Source organism: Astatotilapia calliptera, chromosome 11, assembly GCF_900246225.1.
Source record: "Astatotilapia calliptera chromosome 11, fAstCal1.2, whole genome shotgun sequence".
In the NCBI taxonomy this organism is placed as follows: domain Eukaryota; kingdom Metazoa; phylum Chordata; class Actinopteri; order Cichliformes; family Cichlidae; genus Astatotilapia; species Astatotilapia calliptera.
The window spans coordinates 31,184,091-31,190,090 of NC_039312.1; positions in this window are offsets into that span (position 1 = coordinate 31,184,091).

The following is a 6,000-nucleotide window of genomic DNA, read 5'->3' on the forward strand; positions in this document are numbered from 1 at the left end:
CGAGAAATGCGCCGTATTTGATAGCTTGCTGCGAGACCTCACACCGTGCACATCTACTCCGGGTGGGTTGCCTGTTATCGGACCCGGAGTTAGCAACATCCCCCAAAAACACGAAGAGGAGAGTCCTGGCCCCTAGCCCTGCCAGTGTAGCAGAAATGATGACGGATGATGATGGCAGCAGCAGCCGTTCATCTCTGCGTGAGTAGCTTAATGTAGGGCTGCTCAATTAATCGAATTTTAATCACGATTACGATCTGGGCTTTCAACGATCATTAAAAATGACTGAGCCGATTATTAGCCCCTCCCTCATTTATCCGCGACACCTTAAAGGCCGTCTGTGAAAATATTGTCGGGCATAAACCAGTCCGTGGCGCAAAAAAGGGTGGAGACCGCTGATTAAGAGGACCCGAGGGAAGCTCGGAAAGCTAAGCAGAAGTTATTTGGAGAGTGACTGGTTGAAAAGAAAGTTTAAAAAAAAAAAAAACTTCAGTGGTGTTGCACACCATTTTATATTATTTTTTTAAAGTTATTGTTAACCCTTTAAAGCCGGTCAGAGCAGCACGCTCCGTTTTGCGTAACTATTTTTAAATCCCTGTAGAATCTGAACCGTGTAAGCTAGCGCAATAATTTGTTTTGCATATGAAACCGGAGGAGTTGTACTTACATCTGATGCCATCAGCTTGTCCTAGGTCACGGTTTCGTTCCACATATAGCTTTGCAAAAATTGCATAAAAAGCGCTTGCAGGAACAAAAACATAATATTCCAGAAACACGCTTTGCTGTTCCTATCAGCTGTTCGTAACACTTCCCACAGTGAAATGATGCACCTGCTGTTTTCTTTGCAAATTTGCATCATAGGATTGTTTTTTGTTTTTCCTGCAGTATATAAAAATTGCTGTATCTCCAAAATAAAACTATGAAGACACTCAAAATAAATTTCCTGTGGTGGGAAACTATTTTTTTGCAACTTTATTGTATTTAACTACAATTTTTTTTGTAGTTTATTGCACTTTTTTGCAATTTATGTAATTACTATGGACTTAATGCATACATATTATTAAAATATGGGCTATAACAGTTGTATTGATGTATAGCAACTTGAAATGCTCCCACAACTGGCACTACAACATGTAAAAAAAAAAATATATAAGCTCTGGTGGACTTGGTTCTATGGTAGGTCTTAAAGGGTTAAATAAATATCGTCAAATAATCGTGATCTTAATTTCAGTGAAAATAATCGTGATTATCATTTTTGCCATAATCGAGCAGCCCTAGCTTAATGTTGTTCGTGTGTAATTTACGTTGAGTAGGCTAACCACGTTATTAAATTAATGCATGCAAGGTTGTTACGAACTTGTATGTCCGTGTGTTTGTTTGTGCAAGTGCTGTGTTTTTGTCTATGTTAATTTAGCTGTGCCAGGTCCCTGTTCCGATTGGTGCGTGGACTTACTGCCCCGGTGTGATTGGATCCAGCTGGAGGACCCGCCCATTAAAAGGAGGCTGGAGTGCTACAGCGGGAGAGGCCCTCGCGTTTCTCCTCATCACCCAGCAGTAGTCCTGTGGTACCCGCTGGCTGCAGTATACGCTTGAAAGTTGTGGAAGTGGAGTGGGTAGGGGTGAGCTGCCATTTCTTTTGATCACCCGTTTTCTCCTGTTTTGAGTTAGTTAAGGAGGTCAGACTCTGTCTTTATTTTGACTTTATTTCGGCGAGGTCAGGGGTGCGGGATTTGTGTAGGTTTGTTTTGTTTATTGTTTTGGCCTTGGCTCACCCTGAAGTGTTGACACTCCCGTTTTGGTTCTCTTTATTCACCTTGTAAATAAATCACTTCACATCTAACGGATTTGTTGCGTGTGACTGCTTGGGTCTTGGGGAGGGAAGCGAGTGCCTCATTCATGTTATGGCCTGGCCCTAGACGGGTCGTAACATGAATTGGGGGCTCGTCCTCTGCCTTTTTCTGTGGGTTTTTGCGTGTGTTTGGTCTGTCGGCGGTTTTCTTGGGTGTGGGGGTGGTAGGTGTGTGGAATTATGGTGTTTTCTTTGGATGATTTTGTTACTTCGCCTTCGTGGGATAGAATTGTGAAGTGCAGGAAAGCGGATTTGCTTATCATTGCTAGTTGTTATGATATTCAAGTGTCCTATGGTGCCCGCAGAGCGGAGGTTAGGGACGCTTTGTGTGCAGAGCTGGTGGAGCGAGGCGTTCTTCCTGCCCCGCAGGCAGCTGTAGAGCAGCCTGATGGCGGGGGTGTGAAGGTGGCTCCGGAGGCTGAGCCTGGGTCGGATCCCAAAGGGCCTGTTAACGTGCTACCAGCCGAGGCGGACTCTGATGCGGCTGAGGCGGGCTCTGACACAGCCGAGGCGGACTCTGATGCTGCTGGGGCGAAGCCTGAAGCAGCTGAGTCTGGTACGGCCGGGGAACCCCTGGCGGGGCGGTCTACGGAAGATCTCCGTTTGACCCTCCGTATTAGGGAGGTGGAAGCCCGTGCTAAAGAGCTTGAGGTACAAGCAATGCACCTCCGTGTCAGAGCTTTGGAGCTGGAGCGAAAGCCCTCCACATCTGCCTCTAGTCATCCTAGTACGTCCACCGCGGTCCCGACAGGTTTTGACATCACCAAACACGTTAAACTGGTTCCCCCGTTTCGTGAGGCCGAAGTGGATTCCTATTTTAACGCTTTTGAGCGTATAGCGGCCGCGTTAAGTTGGCCGAAGGAATTTTGGCCGCTGCTGTTACAATGCAAATTGGTTGGCAAAGCCCAGGAGGTGTGTACCAGTTTATCGATTGAAGATAGCCTGGATTATGACGTCATGAAGAAGACTGTGTTGCAGGCATATGAGCTCGTCCCAGAAGCCTACCGTCAAAAATTTAGGAAGTGTGAAAAAACCGCCAATCAGACATTTGTGGAGTTTGCCCGTGAGAAAAGTCGCTTGTTTGAACGATGGTTGCAGGCCAGTAAAGCACAGGATTTCGAGGGGCTGAAAGAGCTTCTTTTGTTAGAGGAATTCAAAAAATGTTTGCCGGACCAAGCAGTTATTTATCTGAATGAGCAAAAGGTGCCCTCACTTGCTAAAGCGGCAGTGATGGCTGATGAGTTTACTCTCACCCACAAAACTATATTTTCAGCCGCTGTCTCACAGAATATCAGGGTGGGACAGGAAAGGAAGATAAAGTCACCAAAGATAGGACTGAAAGATAGACAGGAGGATGGTGTTAATCGCGACTGTTTTTATTGTCGCGAACCCGGACATCTAATCGCTGTCTGTCCTGCGCTCCGGAGGAAAGAGCAGCGCAAAGGCTCTAAAAATCCAGCGGGCGTAGGTCTCATCAAAGTTGTCCCTTTGCCTAAATCGCATTCCACTCTCACCCGTGATTTGCACCATGTGGATGCAGAAATAGAGCCACGTTTTAAACCGTTCATCACGAAAGGCTTTGTTTCTGTGACGGGAGAAGAGAGGGACAAAGTGCCTGTTACTATTCTTCGGGACACAGGTGCGCATCAGTCGTTTATGTTGGATAGTGTACTACCATTGTCAGATAAAACTGCTTGTGATTCGGATGTGTTGGTTTGGGGAATTAAGATGAGCGTTCTTCGGGCGCCGTTACACAAAGTCCATTTACATTCGCCCGTGAAAACGGGGCATGTCAAAGTTGCGGTGAGTTCCCAGTTGCCGATTAAAGGGGTTTCGTTTATTTTAGGAAATGACTTGGCTGGGGGAACAGTTTTCCCACCGCCTGAAGTGGTGGAAACGCCTATTTCTTCTGTCACCGAGGTTGCCGCCCCTTTGTTAAATGTGTTTCCTGTGTGTGCAATCACTCGTGCGCAGTCACGCAAATTTGATGACGTTATGGATGTTGCTGACACGTTTATGGCGACGCTAGACGAAAGAATATCTCCCAGCCGTGAGAGTGACAGAACAAAAAGCGATGTGATGAAACTGATGCCAGAGCTGGATGAGAAATTGAATAGGGATGCATTGATAACCGCTCAGCAGAATGACTCATCACTGGCTCCCTGTTTTCTATCTGCAGCTAAGAATGCAGGAAGTGAATCACCCACTTCTTATTTTTTGCAAGATGGAGTTCTTATGAGGAGGTGGTCCTCTGACCGGTGTGGTTTGCCTGGTGCTACGCAGGTGGTGGTGCCGAAGCCACATCGAGGGCAGGTGCTTAGCTTAGCGCATGATGCCAGCATGGCTGGACATCTTGGGGTGAACAAAACTTATCATCGGGTGTTGCGCAACTTCTTTTGGCCAGGGTTGAAAGCTGATGTGATGGCATATTGCCGTACCTGTACCACATGTCAGATGGCGGGGAAACCTAACAGACCCATTCCACCTGCTCCGTTACATCCTATTCCAGTAATAGGTGAGCCGTTTGAAAAAGTAATATTGGATTGTGTGGGTCCCCTGCCAAAAACCAAATCCGGACACCAATACATACTTACAATAATGTGTTCAGCAACAAGGTACCCAGAGGCAATTCCACTACGCACGCTGAAAGCAAAACCGGTGATAAAGGCACTACTTAAGTTTTTCTCTACTTTCGGGCTTCCAAAGGTTGTTCAAACAGACCAAGGAACGAATTTCACCTCAAAAATGTTTGCACAGGTCGTGGAGGAGTTGCACATAAAACATGTAAAATCCAGTCCATACCACCCGGAAAGTCAAGGTGCTCTGGAAAGATTCCATCAAACCCTCAAAGCTATGCTGCGCAAGTTCTGCGCAGAGTCGGATAGAGAATGGGATGAGGGTCTGCCGTTATTGTTGTTTGCAGTCAGAGAAGTCACTCAGGAATCCTTGGGATTCAGTCCGATGGATCTGGTGTTTGGACACGTGGTCCGCGGTCCCCTCCGCCTTCTGAAGGAGAAGTGGTTGTCAGAAACTTCTGAAACTCAGCATAATGTTCTGGATTATGTTAGCGGACTTCGGGAAAAGCTTCACCTTGCATGTCAGTTAGCTCGAGAGAATCTGTCACATACGCAAGCTAAAATGAAAACTCGCTATGATAAAAAAGCTGTTTGCAGAAGTTTTCAGCCGGGAGAGAAAGTGTTGGTGTTGTTGCCTGTGGTAGGGTCCAGCTTATCAGCTCAGTTCGCTGGCCCATATGTGGTGGAACAAAAACTCAGTGACAACAACTATGTGATCCAGACCCCAGACCGCCGGAGAAAGTCTAGGGTTTGTCATATTAATCTGTTAAAATCGTTTCACTCGAGGAGTCCTTCGGGTGCGCCGTCTCCAGTGTGCGCCGCTAGTACTGTTTCTCCCTATGAACCCTCTGACGACGGGCTACTCCAGAAAAGTGAAGCGCTGGGTAGCGGCCGGTTGAAAAATTCGGAGATCTTAAATGATTTAGACACATATTTAGTCCACCTGTCTGAACCCGCTCGAGCTGACATCACTGATCTGATAGAAAACAACTTATCACTTTTTCTGATCACCCTCGTCAAACTGCGGTCCTGTGCCACGATATTGATGTGGAAGGACATAAACCGATTAAGCAACATGCTTACCGAGTGAACCCAGTGAAAAGGGCGATAATGCAGAAGGAAGTTGACTATCTCTTAGAACACGGTTTAGCCTTTCCGAGCGCCAGCGCATGGAGTTCGCCGTGTGTGCTAGTACCAAAATCCGACAACACTCCTCGGTTTTGTAATGATTACAGGAAAGTTAACGCTGTTACCAAACCTGATTCATTTCCTCTTCCTAGAATGGAGGATTGTATTGATAGAGTGGGATCGGCATCGTTTGTAACCAAACTTGATTTGTTAAAAGGTTACTGGCAAGTACCTTTAACTCCCCGAGCCTCTGAAATATCTGCTTTTGTTACACCGGACCATTTTCTCCAGTATACGGTTATGCCGTTTGGGTTGCGTAATGCACCCGCTACTTTCCAGCGCCTTATGGCCAAAGTACTGGCGGGCGTGAATAACTGCGATGCCTACCTGGACGATGTTGTCATTTATTCATCCACCTGGTCTGACCACTTACAAACACTCTCTCTTGTT